The following is a 17,125-nucleotide window of genomic DNA, read 5'->3' as shown; positions in this document are numbered from 1 at the left end:
TCCAACTTTTTAAGCAATCTGTTATGATCTACACAATCGAATGCTTTAGACATATCCATGAATAGAGCAGCTGGTATATTTCCGGAATCGAGTGCATCAAGTATTTTTTGTGCCAATTCATACATTGCAGTTTCAGTACTTTTTCCATTCATATATCCATGCTGTTGTCGGGAGAAAACCTTGTTCCTCTTAGACAATGAGATCAAACGATTTGCAAATAATTTCTCGAATAGTTTGGCCCATGATGTTAGCATATTAATTGGACGATAATTATTTAGTTCTTTCTTGCACCTTTTTTTGTAAACTGGTTTCACCACAGCTATCTTTAGTGCTTCCGGGAAAATTCCTTCAGTAAATGCTTTATTTGCTATGTATGCTATTATTGGTGCTATTTGAGATATTGTTTTTCTTATTATACTCATTGGTATGTCATCATAGCCTCTGAAGGATTGATTTTTCATTTGTTTTATTGTTTTTATTATCTCATCTGGTGTCACTTCAAAGATATACATTGATTTCTCGACTGTCTTCTTATTAGTGTTGGATTCCACATCTGTAAAATTTTTGTTTACCTATATTAGGAGCTACATTCACAAAATATTTGTTCAAATCATTTACTAGTTGTTCTGGATTTCTTGACGGGATAGTGGATGTCTTAGTGTCTTCTTCATATTTTGTGAGTTCCTTTATAATTTGCCATGCTGTTTTTGATTTGTTTTATTATTTCCTAATTGTTTCTGTATAATGCTTGTGTTTGAAATTGGAGATAGATTTGTCGTATTCCTTTTTGACTCTTTTGTATTTTTTCATTAATTGTGGTCTTCCTAATGATAGTGTGAAAAGGATGTCCAATTTAGTCTTAATCTTCTGTATACTGGGATCCAATTTGTACCTTTGTGGTGTTCTAGGAGCTTTTATTTCGACAAAGGGAAAGTTTTTTTCGAAAAGTTTGTTATATTTTTCTGAGAACAAATGAAATTCCACATTCCATTTACGTTTTTGTCGTCAAATTCATATATGGCATTCCAGTCAACTTTCTTCAATTCTTCTTCAAAGTGTGGTCCTTGGTACGAATTGAAAATGCGATTCGGAATCGAGAAAGTAGAGGAGGATGAATTATTGTCGTTATTTGAGACTTTGAGAAGCAAAACTATAGATATGCATGTGGCTACCTTTAGTATGATCCCATAAAAAAGACGAATCCTCGAACTTTGGTTGTTATTTTCATTTCCGAATACCATGGATAAGGTATTTGTAGAGATGAAAATTTTCTGAACAGCAAGAGAGGATAGAATGCAATTCTCGACCCTAATGAAAAAGGAATTGAATTCAGCACAACCTCAGTCGTATGTCGCTGAATATATTATTGTGAATACATTTGTACATGATAACACGGTATGCAGGCACATTACAATGCCTTCTGTCATTTTTGCTTTGCCGGAATATTGATCCATTTCGATGTTGCGGTAGGCTTGTGTGGCAAGGCTGCAATTCTCTCCAACCTCGGCAGCACGGCGTTAATGAGAGATGGAGAGGGAGTTGGAATCCGCCTACACAGTAATATGCTGGACTTATTTTTCAGGATTTCGGTGCAAAACGTGAAAGAGAAACAGACGAGTCTGCTTTTTCCTACCGTTGGAATATCACGGTAGATTATCTCTGCGTCTACAAGTGTTGTCGGTATAAATTACGGAAGGGTAATAGAATTTACATCCATGTAGCTTCAGATCTAGATTTTAATGATTCCGCGGATAATTTCAGCATTGATAAGAGTGAACATCCAAAAAAAAAACTCCGCAATGCCGAATGAAACACTTGACAAATTTTATATTCCAGTTGGCTCAACGCGAGATTCTGAAATGTTAGCGTTATGATGAAAGATCTTTTTCTCATTACAAAGTCCGTTTCTCTGAAAAACTCAGGAAATTATTGTTTTGCTTTAGAAATTTCCCTGATCTTTCGTAATGTTTTCTGAACAAATTCTATTTCTGAGACTGCAATTACTGGTCCTCCCCTGTTTGAATACCTTCAATCAGCAGGCCTTGAATTATCCTATTCATTGAAAACTGCTGGAGTCTGCTAGGAACAAATCGGTTTTCAGCGATTGTCGCTTTTGTGACTCTTGATTCACCTGATAATTTTCTTATCCAATTATGTTGTGCAATATTTTCGTGTGAATTCGCAGCGTATTTTTTCATACCCTGTGTTGCATTGATGAAGCCAGTACCAAACGATAACCAATAACTAAACTAGAAATTGAATCACATCATTTTCACTAGGATAAATTATTTGAACAGCGTCTTCAAATGAAAGAATGTAGTAGGTGCCATTAACTAACGTTATTGAAAAACCACTCACAGTCTCACATATTCTCTTGCCTGTCCTTACAGCGTACCTCAATCAAACAGATGACCTTTACAGCTCTTGGAACCTGATAATTCCAAGTGAACACTCCAATAATAATGAAGATTATTTCATTATAAGTATTACCTACGCACCCAACTAAGGATGATATTGTGTGGTGTTGAAGAAGTCACCTAGAGAAAAAACTCTCACTCATTTAATACCTCTCAATGGTACTCACGAGAATGTCGTAGGCTTTCATTCGAACCAGATTTTCTGCCATTTTTTTTTAAAGAGCTGATATTTTCCTTGTACATTCATATGGAAAATATTTAAGAACAAATCTCACTCGAAAAACGAGATTTTTGTTTAGAAAGTAACCATGTCATCCGAAAATAAGTTTTTTGCAGTTTAAAATGCATTCAACAAAAAGGCTTACATTATACCTAGATACTCACGGGTAGAAAGGGTTTTTTTACTGAGGTTTTTCCGTAAGCTCTTGTATCATACACCAATTTGTATGGTACCCCGTACGCTAACCTCTGATAAAACTGCATCTCATACGCATGCTATATTTATTGTTTGCTGTTAAAGATTGTAATACTCTATATCAAAAGAATATATATAGGTATACTTCCAGAATGCGATGAAATTAAAAACATTCCAGGTAATGATTTCGAACTCGATTCACTACTGAATATTCAAGAATTGTGAAATTATTTATCTGAAATGAAAAAAGAAAATAGTATGCATTTCAAAGATTTAACAATACTCGAAATGATTCAAAATTGCAACGATGAGGATAGAAGTCTAATTTTTTTCATATTCTCACTGATGTGGAAGAAGTTGTACCTACATAGCAAAAATCGAGATTTTGACGATTTCGAAAAGTTCTCATTACTTTTTTGTCTTTGAAGTTACAGATCTGTAACTTGAACCTTCTAATTGTCACCTTCATACGAAAACATATGAACCCAACATTTGTGTGCCCCTCAGGCAAAATGGTACTCAGGTGATTCAAAAATGCCCCACTATTATCATCAAATAACTGTAGCCGCGCGATTTTCAGGACACATTTTTTCACAAGAACTCTAACTGACAAACCACTTGAAGAGAAAACACACCTCACAATATCACATAACTTTGCCATCCAAATGTTGCAAGGACCGAATAGATTGCCACTTTGTCTGCAGATGGATGATGTCTATTTCCATAAAGGTCTTGTTATTATTCAACACGCAATACTTTGGCCCTCTGCTGCATTCGGTCGTCATCGTTGATTGAGTTTTGCGGTATTGATGAGCTGAAATAAGAGCGAGTACTCAGTCTCGGTAAGTCCATTTTCTTTGTATTTTCCATAGCCATGGAGGCGATAATCTTCTGTCTACTAGGTAGAACATTCGTTCTCGGTAACATTTGTTTCGTCAAGCCTCAATCCTCCCATTCTCTTAATGATTCACAGTAGATTCGTTTCACTTATAAGCAGGGCTTTTGAAAATTATTTTAACTTCGCAGTTTTGAATGATTCTTTGTGACAGTAATTCTGAATTCTTATTGAAATTTCGTGAACCTTCGATTTCTATAATAAGTGTAAAAATTATTGAAATCTGAAAGTAGGTATGAGAATATTTTGATGCCCGCTGCATTGTGAAAATCGCTCATGAAGACCCTATATGTGCAGACAAATAAATGCTAAAATGCTGAATTTTATCTAGCTTTAGAGGCTATACATATAGAATTTCCCATTCTAAATTAAAGCAACCTCTAATGCGCCCCATAAACTATCAGTTTAACTGAAGATAATGGTCAGGATGTCTCAAACTACAGTTGGCTCTGGCTGAAGTTGTGCCCACAACGAATCGTGATCTCAGATGATCCTTACCACATAGTGTCGTTGGCCTGCAGGCTCTGGACTCATAGTGTGTGCTATCATCAGGTAAGGATCAGCAGTTCTGTACATACGCCTGCAGACGGTTGACTGATTGTGTATGCTGCTCTGAGATACTAGGATGTATTGATATCTAGTTAGCCTAGACCAGTTCCATCCATAAAAAAAAATATTGCGTTACTATAGCAAAGAACAATAACTCATCAGGAGTGTCGGTGTGAAGTTTGAGGTCAAAATGTAAACCAGAGTTACGCAACAAATTGAAAGAAAGATGTCCACCGAAATGGTGAAAATCGAAAAATTGGAGTATCAAGCCATCATCAAGTACCTGTATTTAAAAGGGTTAAGAGGTAAGCAGATTTACGATATGCTGAACACCCTTGGTGATCAATGTACTTTGTATAGGACAGTGAATAATTGGACTGCAAGCTTCAAAAGAGGTAAATTTTCCATTGAAGGTGATGACCTATCAGGACGACCAGTTTCTGTGTCAGTCCCCGAAAATATCGATGCAGTTCATGACATGATTCTATCAGACCGTCGAATTGGGTTAAAACGAATATCTGAAGCACTGAATAATTCGTACGAACGCGTTCATCATATAGTTCACGTCAATTTGGACATGAGAAAAATTGCTGCAAAATGGATCCCCAAATGTTTGAATGTTGACCAAAAGCGTGCAAGGGGAGAAGCATCGCGTTCGATCTGTGCTCGATTTGAAAACGATGTAGACTTCTAAAACCGAATTGTTACTATGGATGAGACTTGGGTACATTTCTACGATCCAGAAACAAAGCAACAATCGATGGAATGGCGACACTCTGGTTCTCCAAGACTAAGAAGTTTCGTGTCCAAAAATCTGCTGGAAAAGTTCTTGCCTCAGTTTTTCTAGATTGCCATGGAGTAATAATGATTGATTTTTTGGATAAGGGTAGAACAATAACCATAGATTATTATTCGACATTACTGACCACTCTGCGGAAAAAGTCAAAGAGAAAAGACGCGGAAAGCTATCCAAAGGTGTTTTGTTTTTGCTGGACAACGCCCCTGCACACAAATCTCATGTTGCCATGCAAAAAATTCGTGATTTATGGTTTGAATTACTAGAACACCCCCCACCCCCAGATTTGGCTCCATCCGACTTTCATCTTTTTTATCAACTGAAAAAAAGTTTAAAAAGTTGTCAATTTTCTTCCAACGAGGAGGTAATATGAGCTGTGGAGGTCTGGTTTGCAGAACAAGAAGAAACTTTTTTTTTGAAAAATCTAGAGACGTTGCAGGTACGCTGTAATAAATGTATCCAATTAAGAGGAGAATATGTTGAGTAATAAAATATTTTGATATTGAAATTTTGTTTGGTTCTATAGTAGGCTAAGAATTTTTCAATATATCCTCGTATCCTCGTATAACTCATTTTCGGGCTTTGAATTTCTGTCTCTATTTCGTAAAGTTTCAGTGACATCGAAAATCAAATGTTACATTCTATAGACACTTTTACATGTAGAATGCAGTGGCATTGTGCCATCAATTTTTTCCTAGCTCTTACGGTTACAGAGCTGCCATTCAATCCCATCGAATTTTGCCAACCCTGTACGTGGAGCTGATGCCATTGAAGTTTGTCCTCTTGACTCATTCTCTTGATTGCTTCCAGGAATTCCCTTCTATACCTGTTCGATTCCGATTTCAGGATTCATGCAAATTGTATAGCGATCTTCGAAGAAGTGTTTAGATAGGCCGATTGTTTGTTTAGCCATCGATTGAATTCATCAATCCATATAAACACACCGGGAAATAAATGAATGCTTAATTAGCTGAATTAGATACATACTACCACCAGGTAGGCACACGTGTTTCACTATCACAATAGCGTGAAAAACTGAAATTTCAAAAACTGACGGTGTCTTGACATATTATATCTATAATCTATCTCGAATTGCTCAATCGGCAGCATAATTCCCATATGAACATAGAAAATTTATAAAATGTCAAATTTGCCTTGGTATTGCTAAAAAAAATTTTGCAATCGAGAATTGCCTGTTTCAATTCCAAATGAGGTCGATGGAAAAATCTTGCAATCAGCCCGTTTATCAATACAGCTGTTAATGATCTCGAACGACAAAAAATCCCAATCATTAATCGCTGTCATTAATGAACTTGTACACGAAATCACCCATTAATGGCACCTTTCAATAGTATGATGAATGCATAATTGTCATGGGTAACCGAACATAGCCTTTCGAGTTATTTGTATGTCCGTTGGTCACATTGATTTCCGCACAAGCAGTTGCGCCGAGGGGAGATGAATTGTACAGATTACATGAAAATGATGATCGTTCGAAAGTAACAGATACTACAACTTAAGCTTCGACAAGCTTCACACATTCCTTATCAGATATCGTAGGAAGCGACATCAATGTGAATTACTCAAAATGTCACATGTCGAATAGTAGAATATTCCCTCTATGATCTTCTCGCTTCGCTCACACGTTTAATATATATTGCATTCAAGAATGATTGACATCTCGGGTGGCTATGGAAAATCGATTTTGAGTTGGTAATAACCGATAAATTAAGATTTTGTGTCGAGGAATTCAGGTTGGTATTGTGAATGAATATTGATCAGGTATAGACCTGTTTTATGTGAATCTATGCACTGACCGAAGATAATTTGAATTTTGTAATACTATTTATGTTCTTAATTAAATCGACCAAACTGGAAACATAATTGTATTCATTTTGAAGGCTGAGTAATATGCTCTGAATTTCAATATTTCTTCTTTTCGGATACTCTTCTAGGTTATATTTATATATTCAGGTTCTGTGACTGAACCTTCAGGAACTACTGAAGTTTTTTTGTGACCAGATATTAAGCTGCGTCTGGAGTTTCAAGGCCTTCTGGGATGTCAATCATTCTTGAATGGAGTATACCAATCCAAACATTATAAGAGTAGAGTAGATTAGAGTAAAAAATGGAAAACGAAGCGACTAAAGTGATATGAGCGCCATCTGTGTTTCAAATGTGTTACTAATGCCCTTAGACTCGTTAAAATATTAATTTGACGGCCATTTGCAGAAAGATATGAAATTTTGTAAAATTTTTACTATACTATGAATAATGAAAAGGTAATTATTTAAATCAAAGATTATAGAGTAGAAAGATAGGAAACGCCCTCATATCGCTAGTACTAAAAACCGACTACATTTTGGCCAGTGAAAACACGCGTGACAATGAGATGGCGCTAAAAACGCACTGTCAATACAGGAAAACTTTTTGATAACAGTTTTCTGTTTTGTGATTGAGGGGGGCGAAATTCGAATTCTATTTCTTGTATTGCATTCCAATATTGACTTTGTTTCTATCAGAAAACGAACATCCTGAACGACAAAACAAAAGTATGGTTTTGCTTTGTGATCAGGATGTTAGTTTTCATCTAAATATTGTTTGGAATCAATTGATATCAACGAAAAACGTTGTTGGATGTGCTATATGTTTATTTGCAATTCATAAAAAATTTACAGAAATTGAAATAGTGGGCAATAAATGAAGGTTTTCCTAGGACACTAAAGTATATGGTGATCTGCTATACGTCAAAGGTGTTGTTTCTGTACAATAGGTTGTTCTGAATTAATGAACTTAGTTGAATTTGTAAAATATACGTATATCAGAAATTAATATGAACCAATATTCAATAAACCATCATAGCATACATATTCCAGTTACTTACATATGTCGGTATTATTTAAAGAATTTTCAGAACCACACTTAAAAAAAAAAACTTGCAGACATATGCAAGACCTTGTTGTCAGTATAGCTTCTTGGTGCTTTTTTCATGATTTTCTTATGATATGGTCTCTTCATGACACAATATACAAATTGATTAATGAATGAACAAAACACTCACAGCATGTTTCATAAAACTTTGACTTTCTAAACAACAATTTGACAGTCACTTGGTTCCCAAATGGAAATCAATAAAACCTCTGCATTTCTGAATATATTGAAAGAGAAGCAATTGAGAATCATTGAATGGACCTATAAAGATCATCATTTTCACTTAATAGGCCGTTCATGCAAGGGATGCTTTCTGCATACAACAATTTACGTCGATGAACAGTTCTCAATTGACCTGCAGTAAAATGTTCATTGCACATGGTGTAGTTAGTAGTGTTTGCTGAAGTAATTTTCTTCAAGCCCTGAGAATTTTATCCACTTCGGAGCACTGAAAATTAGAATCAATGAATGACCGATTCACATGTTACGACTTTTAATACTTTCGCTTTCATTTTAATTAGTTGAGTGAAAAACTTAATCACGTAAAATACATTGTATTATTTGATCCACCGTTCTTCACCATTCAATAATTTTCGAACAATATTTTGATGTTTTCACCAAGAAATAAGACAAAAAACTCCAAAAATCAGCAACTAGAACGAGCCAGATAAACAAAAAGCGGAATGAGAATCAAAACATTCAAAACCTCTTTGATCAAAATTGACGTCTGAAATCTTAAAAAATGTCATATATTTCTGCAAATGGCACTAAAATTAATATTTTAACCAGTCCTAGCGTTTTAAAAACACGCGTGACACACAGATGTCGCTCAAATCGCTTCAGTCGCCTCGTTTCCCATCTTTCTACTCTATAATCTTTGATTTAAATCACATAACATGTGACTCGGTCATTCAAGGATTTTTATTTTCAGTGCTCCGAAATGGATAAAATTTTGAGGGCATGAAAACAATAAATTGAGCTAACTCTACTGATTACATCATGTGTAGTGAACAACTGTTCATCTACGTAAAATGTTGTATGAAGGGCCCATTTAGGGACTATAATGACCTTTATACGTCCACTCTATGATTATCAATAGCTACTCCTTCAATATATTCAGAAATGCAAAGGTTTCATTGATTTCGTTTTGGGAATACCATGACTGTCTAACTGTTGATTGGACAGTCAAAGCTTTATGAAACCTGCTGTGAGTGCTTTGTTAATTCATTAATCAATTCCTATATTATTGTGTCATAGAGAGACTATATCATAAAGGAATCATAAAAAAGCAAAAAAAAAACTATACTGACGGCCTAACATACAGGTCTTGTATACCTCTCTTAAGAGTTTTTCAACTAAGTTCATCAATTCAAAACAATGTATTGCACAGAAAGAACACCTTTGACGTATAACAGATCACCATATACTTTTCAGTCCTATTCAGAAATTTCAAAGATTAATTTGTTGTTCACAATTTTAAAATTTCTGTGAATTTTTTATACATTGCAAATAAAATCATAGCACATTCGACAGCTTTTTTCATTCATGATTCCAAACAATGTTCAGATGAAAATTAACATCCTGATCAGAAAATAAAACCCTACTTTTGTTTTGTCGTTTAGGATATTTGCTTTCTGGCCTCATCAGAGTCGATATTGAAATTCAATACAAGGATTGGAATTTTAATTTCGCGCACTTCGATTAGTCACTCGATTCCCAAACCGAAATCAATCAAACCTTTGCATTTCCGAATACATTGAAGGTGTAGCAAATGAGAACCATTGAATGGACGTATAAAGGTCACAGTTTCCCCTAAATAGGCCCCATGCAAGGGATACTTCCTGCATACCACAATTTACGTGGATGAACAGCTCAATTGACTTGCAGTTAAATGTTGTTCATTGTTCGTAGTGTAGTCGATAGTGTTTGCTGAACTCATTGTCTTTACGCCTTGAAAATTGTATCCACTTCGGACCACTAAAAATAAAAATCCATGGATGACCGAGTCATATGTTTCAATACTTACGCATCCATTTTCCTTAGTTGAGTGAAAAACTTAATCTCCGAAAATCCATTTTATTATTCGATCCACAGTTCTTCACCATTCAATAATTGTCGAACGATATTTTGAGGTTTTCACCGAGAAATTAGACAAAAAGTTTAACAATCAGCAACTATACTGCATTCACATTTATTTTAGCAGTCGGTTGGCCATGAAATAATTTTCTCAAGTTTTTGTAACTAGAACGGAGTAAGGTTGGCACTCATGAAATGTCGTTAATGACATAATGACGTTGCCACAACTTATATCAATTTTCTTTATGAAAATGCCGAAAGTGATTGAAAAAAGAGACAGGTTTCAGGAAGTGCTATTCAAAATTCAGGTCTGCTCATTCAAATAGTTAAACCCTGATATTCTAAAATCCACAATACGTCAGACGGTAGCGAACATATTCAATGCAAGAGAATTTATATAATGTTTCATATGAATCTAAACGACTTATATTTTAGCTGAATATTTCCACAATAAGAAAGATTGTGAATGAAGAGGATGACAAAGAACTTCCTTCTATTGGGAGACCCAAAAATGTGATGGCATTTGAGAATTTTATTTTTGAGTCAATTAATGCGGAAACTTTACTACAGGATTTTCGATTAATGTCATCGTATAATAAGTTCCCGAAAATTGGTTTTTCTATTTTTCATTTGACTTGTCCTGTACATTGTAAATGTTTTAAGGTACCAATAAATACCTAATTATTATTATTATATCAATGCATTAACATGAACAGCCACAAATACGCGCCAGTTGTCCAGCTAATTGTTTATTCATGTGAAATTTTTGTTCAAAAGTGAAGTTCATCTTGATTGAAATTTCCTTTAATTTATTTTACTTATTTGATGCAAGATGATTTTTGTTGAAGAATTTAACATTCTTGTAATTATCTGTTAATTCCTTCGCGAGATACCCATTCCCAACCACTGCAACATATACATTTCATCTTCGGGTTAATATTTTTAAATCTACAACTGATGTAACGTATTATTCAAACTTTAGCCAAAGAAGATAACGAACATTAACTCTCCTGAAGCTAGTGCATATTATGATATTATACTGATCTCTTGATTTTCCATGCAAATAGCTGGACTTGGTATGCCTTCAATCAGTTTGTATAAACTTCAATTATGTTCGTCACATATTTTTCGAAGATTCGACATTGTGATAAAATACGTAATAACAGAAACTTTTACATAGAACGGGCAACATAGCGTTGACTTAAAACTCAAAAATGTTTTGACAAGCGTCATAATCCCACATTTTCGTACTACACAGAGTGAAATGTGTCAAATTTCCATGGCCAACCGACTGCTAAAATAAAAGCGAATGGAGTATTGAAAGGGCTAGATAAACAAAAGGCGGTACGAGAATCGAAACTTTCAAATCCTCTTTGATCAAAATGGCCATCTGAAATTTTACAAAATTTCATATGTTTCTGCAAATGGCCCTCAAACTTATATTTTAACCAGTCTTAGGGTATTAGTAACACATTTTATGCACAGATGGCACTTACATGACTTAAGTTTGCTTATAATGAATCCACATCATTAATAATCTTATAAGTTGTACAAGTACACAGATGGTTGAGAAGCTGTGGAATATTATCTGGCTCTGGCTGATATCAATGTTTCCAACTATTACTATTACCATTACCTACTACTCTTACTGCCAGTACATCGTATGAAACTGGTCGTGGTAGTTTTTATTCCTGTGCAGAACTCAATTACCTCTTCAAGTAATTATTTTCACACTTTAAAATAACATAAAGAGGATTCTGCGCGAGTGCTATAAAGTCGATTTCTGAGCATGCGTTTGAGATTTTTTGAACTGAATTACAGCGCAAATATTTATTTATAAAAGGAAAATGATTTACTTATACCTGACCTGCATCATAATCTTGGCGTCGTTATATTCGACACACTGTATCTCAAAGAGAAGGCCCGTGAGGACATAGGTTGGTGGAAACTTATCACCTCAGCATAAGGAAGGAACTTTGAATACAAAATTGTTAGCCATTTTCTGACTCACCGAGAAAGGAAGTTTCAAAAACTTTCAATTCTTTCAATGTTTCAGTAATGCCCATTTCCACCAACGATTTCTAAATTTCAAGGAAATCCTAAGCCCATTTAAGAGACTCTTAGCTACAATTTCGTTTTCACCAACGTTTAGAGAACTCTTAAGTGCTAGGGGCCCCCCTTAATTATAAATGCCCGAAAGTCGATCCCCTATTGAATTCCTAATAAAGTGACAGCGGATTTTGACATGTCTACGATACGCAAAAAGAATTTTTTTTGAGAAATGGATAAATGTTAGTCGTGAATTTGTGGAAATGATCGCTCTTCGAAATCCCAATCATCTAATATTGAGGGGTTGGTTTGAGATTTGTGTATTTATTTGGAGACACGGTTGTTTGGGAAGTGATTGAACTAAAAACCGCTTCACAGTGATAACTTCTAAACACCAATTTCTAGCAAATGAACAATAATATTTGAGAGCTTTGAAGAGTAGAAATCGCTCGAATACCATAAAGCAGAGCTTGTTCTTAGGAATAAATAGAAGCAATTGTGTTGAAATTGTGTGAAAAACATATACAATGGTAGTTTATGAAAAAAAGCAGTCATGTTGGAATTTGGCGATTTTTTATATCTCGAGGAGGATGTTCGGTGGCACCATATAGAATGATTTGAATGACTATCAACGAAAAGGGAATACTGGATTTATGTTTCTGTCTTTATGTGTTTTAATAAAAAAAATCTAGTACGGCACTATTTTATTTAGATGAATATAGAAAGAAAGTTGAGTGAATTATTATCAACAGGAAATTGAATATTTGGGAAAAAATATTGAACAATATATAGAAATCAGAATTTTTTATTGATATGCTTGAGGAGAGTACTGAAAGTTGGGTAATCGACATTAACACTTCACATAAAAACACTTCGACTCTTGGTGAAATATGCTTCAAGAGTTTTTCTCAATAAAGCATTCAATCCAAGAAAAAATATACCACTTTGTTCTATTCCCATCTTTCAATCTTCACATTATTTAAAAACATGAGCACATTCTGGAATACATCTTTTCTTCTCATTAATCTTTCCATTTGGAATATTTCATATAGGTAACTCCCGAGGTTACTCCTTTTTTGATCTAACTTCTTTGTCAAGATTCTGCCAAAAATTTGGTGTGTACTGAACTTTATTATGAAATGAATTTGAATCATTTTCCGAAGATATCCACTTCCACTTTCTGTTTTTAGGTAGATCACATAATCCAGTGTTATGTAGTAGTGTATGTGTAGAGCGGAGTACTATGTATTCTATAAAAGCTCACTTGTATTTTCTCTTTTCATGATTATTCGGATTTAAAAGCCAGATACTTGCGTAATTTCTCTCAAAAAAAATTAATATTTTTAACGTCAAACTACAACGACAGGTCAATGTCACGAGCACAGATCCTTAGGTTTTCGAAAAACTGTTGAAATCTGATATGAAATACATTTCTTTTTAATTTATTACAGGGAAACAATGAATATTGGGCACAGGACATTGAAATATTTCAAGAGAATATAAACGGAAATCTGTTTGCAAGACATAAAAAATTGTGCGATTCGGTGAACCATTACGTCTGTACCCTCGTAGCCAAATTTCATAGCTACGAGCTCCTATCCATTCCCTAGATAAGTAATCCTTAACAAAGTGTACCTTTGTACGGTGAAAACGAATTTATATTAAGGGTAGAGTTAGGTACTCCCTAAAGCTAAGGAATACTCAGATAGGGGCTTGTTTAGGGATCGTTGGTGAAAACGGGTATAAGTATACCTAAACAGAATTCAGTTCACAATATAAAAATTATACGCATTCAATGAAAATATTTCAAATGATGTTCCGCGTATTAAACTCGATACTGGATTATCATAGAGAAATTCTTGAGTTACAAAACCCACGAGAATGGTGGGTTCTAGTTCGAATTTCTTTTTCCAGAAATGAAAATGGTATAATATAAACACGAAAATGAGGAAAACTAATAGAGAGCGAATGTTTACTGCGAACTATATTCTCCTAGGAGCCTCTCCTCCATTGCTTATGACAGAATTCCAGATCCCACTAGGGTAAATTATTTCAGAGTTTCTCCCAACAATAAAAAAACTGCGATTGCTCTGGTCATTTCCCGGATTTTTCAGCTGAATAATTAATGGACATTACTTCTGGAATGAAACCCGGAGTACAAGAATTTCTTTTGATTCTTTTTCTCACTCACTCTATAACCGACGTCAAGTTATCAGGTTTCAGGGATTTCCGTGAAATTGCATGAAAAATTATTTTAACCTTCATCTCCAAGTGCCGAGAAACGTTGCCCGTGTTTTCTATCTATCGAAAAAAACCATCCGAAGAAAATCCTGAGCATCTCTATCCTCAGGATTTTCTCTCTCTAGAGAACTCATAAAAAAGAACCTGGCCGGTCTAATAACATAATAACATTCAGCAGCTAGGCATTACTTATGCGCAAGTTTTGAATATTTTATCCCATGCACAGATCGAAAATTGAAATGAACTGAATGTATATGCAGTGTGTCAATTTGAAAATGTACCCAGCTCCCATTCAAAATCAGAAGAAATTCAAAAACGGGGTGAATTTTTCTTCGTAGGTGGATATTTTATACGGTTGGTTCAAATGGATCTGTATCAATCCTAAAATCTTATATGGGAAGGGGGGTTGAGTGACACCTTGTTAAAGTTGATCGATAACCTTTTCAAAAATGCCATGTTTGACCTTGTGTAGCACTTCCTAATAATAAATAAAAACGAGTAGGGTAGTTAAGAAAGCAAGAGTGGCAATGAAACATGAAAATAATGAAAAGCAAAACCTATTCTCAAATTCGTCTCTTAGTTGGGGAGCCCAAGTGGGAAATTCGGGATTTACTCGAGCCTGTCAGATTAATATCTAGCAAAAATTATCTAGGGCAGCCTGTTAGAATAGTAAAAAACGATTGAAATAACAAAATTCTTCAAGCAAGATACCAGGATATATTGAAAAATTCTTAGCCTACTATAGAACCAAACAAAATTTCAATGTCAAAATATTTTATTACTCAACATATTCTCCTCTTACTTGGATACATTTATTACAGCGAAACTGCAACGTCTCTAGATCTTTGAAAAAAATGTTTCTTTTTCATCTGCAGACCAGACCTCCACAGCATTTGTTACCTCCTCGTTGGAAGAAAATTTACGACCTTTTAAACTTTTTTTCAGTTGAGGAAAGAGATGATAGTCGGATGGAGCCAAATCTGGTGAATAAGGGGGATGTTCTAGCAATTCAAACCCTAAATCACGAATTTTTTGCATGGCAATATGAGTTTTGTGTGCAGGGGCGTTGTCCTGCAAAAACAAAACACATTTGGATACCTTTCCGCGTCTTTTCTTTCTAATTTTTTCCCATAGAGTGGTCAGTAATGTCGAATAGTAATCTCCGGTTATTGTTCTACCCTTATCTAAAAAATCAATAATGATTACTCCTTGGCAATCCCAAAAAAATGAAGCAAGAACTTTTCCATCAGATTTTTGGACACGAAACTTCCTTAGGTCTTGGAGAACCAGAGTGTCGCCATTCCATAGATTGTTGCTTTGTTTCTGAATCGTAGAAATGGTCCTTAGTCTCATCCGTAGTAACAATTCGGTTCAAGAAGTCTACATCGTTTTCAAATCGAGCACAGATCGAACGCGATGCCTCTACCCTTGCACGCTTTTGGTCAACATTTGGGGATCCATTTTTCAGCAATTTTTCTCATGTCCAAATTGAAGTGAACTATATGATGAACGCGTTCGCATGAAATATTCAGTGCTTCAGATATCCGTTTTAGCCCAATTCGACGTTATGATAAAATCATGTCATGAACTGCATCGATATTTTCGGAGACTGACACAGAAACTGGCCCTCCGGTCATCATCTTCAATGGAAAATTTACCCCTTTTAAAGCTTTCAGTCCAATTTTTCACAGTCGCATACGAAGGACATTGATCACCAAGGGTGTTCAGTATATCTTCGTATTCTTCGTAAATCTGCTTACCTCTTAACCCTTTTAAATACAGGTACTTGATGATGGCCCGATACTCAAATTTTTCGATTTTCACAATTTCTTTCTTGTAATTTATTGATTGACTCTGGTTTACTTTTTTGACCTCAAACTGACTCTTCTAATGAGTGATTGTTCGTTGCCATGGCAATGCAATATTTTTTTTTTGCATGGAACTGGTCTAAGCTAACTAGATATCAATACCTCCTCGTACTTCAAAGTCTTATAAAATGAAATTGGTCTGAATTATTCACGAATTTTTTCACAATGGGCATCACAATCTTCTTTTTCGAACATTCCAACAATCGTCCTAAAAATGGGATGAAATGGGAAAACATCATAGCACTTTTTCAATATAACTGAAATAAGCATTTTCAAGAAACTCCCTCGATTTTTTTTTCATCATTAATTACACGATACAACAATTATGATTCTCTTAAAAGTGACCTGATGCACCGTATCCGATGAACTTGGTACTAAACCATTCATTGTCCAGCTATATGTTTTGTTTCGTTTTTGCGATGCCATAGTCACCTTTCCCAGTCCCGTACTTGAAATTCAATGAAATTTTGTCGAACTTCTAGGAGTTGTATCTTAGCCATCTTGGATATTTTATATAGATAATTTTTGGTTAAACGACTTTTGATGCGTTCTACCTTCTATCAAAAAAAGGCTCACCTTTGAAAACAGCCTGTATTTTAAAATTTACCATAAGCTAAATAAAAGGTATGTTCGAAAAATAAAGGTGCGTTAAAATTTTGACAAACTTCGTATAAGTTAATTTGAATTGTACAGAATATTATGGTGTGTTTATATGTGCGAAAGTGAACATAAAGCTCACAGAATAAATACTATAGCATGATGTTTGAGCTTAAAAATTATATCGTTAAGGATCTGGTTGAGCATATAGCGTTGAAGGATGTTGAAATCAATATTTCTGATATTTCAACAATACTGAGGTAATTTCGCTTCTTCACTTTGTCTCAGTAG

General features: G+C 34.8%; 1 protein-coding gene across 1 annotated transcript in view; it reads left to right on the top strand.

Annotated features, from left to right (window-relative positions):
- Positions 1–17,125, top strand: part of LOC123315854 (Down syndrome cell adhesion molecule-like protein Dscam2) — a 111,466-nt gene that overhangs the window by 45,655 nt on the left and 48,686 nt on the right. The window lies entirely within an intron of this gene.

This window comes from Coccinella septempunctata, chromosome 1, assembly GCF_907165205.1.
Source record: "Coccinella septempunctata chromosome 1, icCocSept1.1, whole genome shotgun sequence".
In the NCBI taxonomy this organism is placed as follows: Eukaryota; Metazoa; Arthropoda; class Insecta; order Coleoptera; family Coccinellidae; genus Coccinella; species Coccinella septempunctata.
Note: the sequence above shows the minus strand (reverse complement) of the source record. Positions and strands in the feature narration are given on the sequence as shown.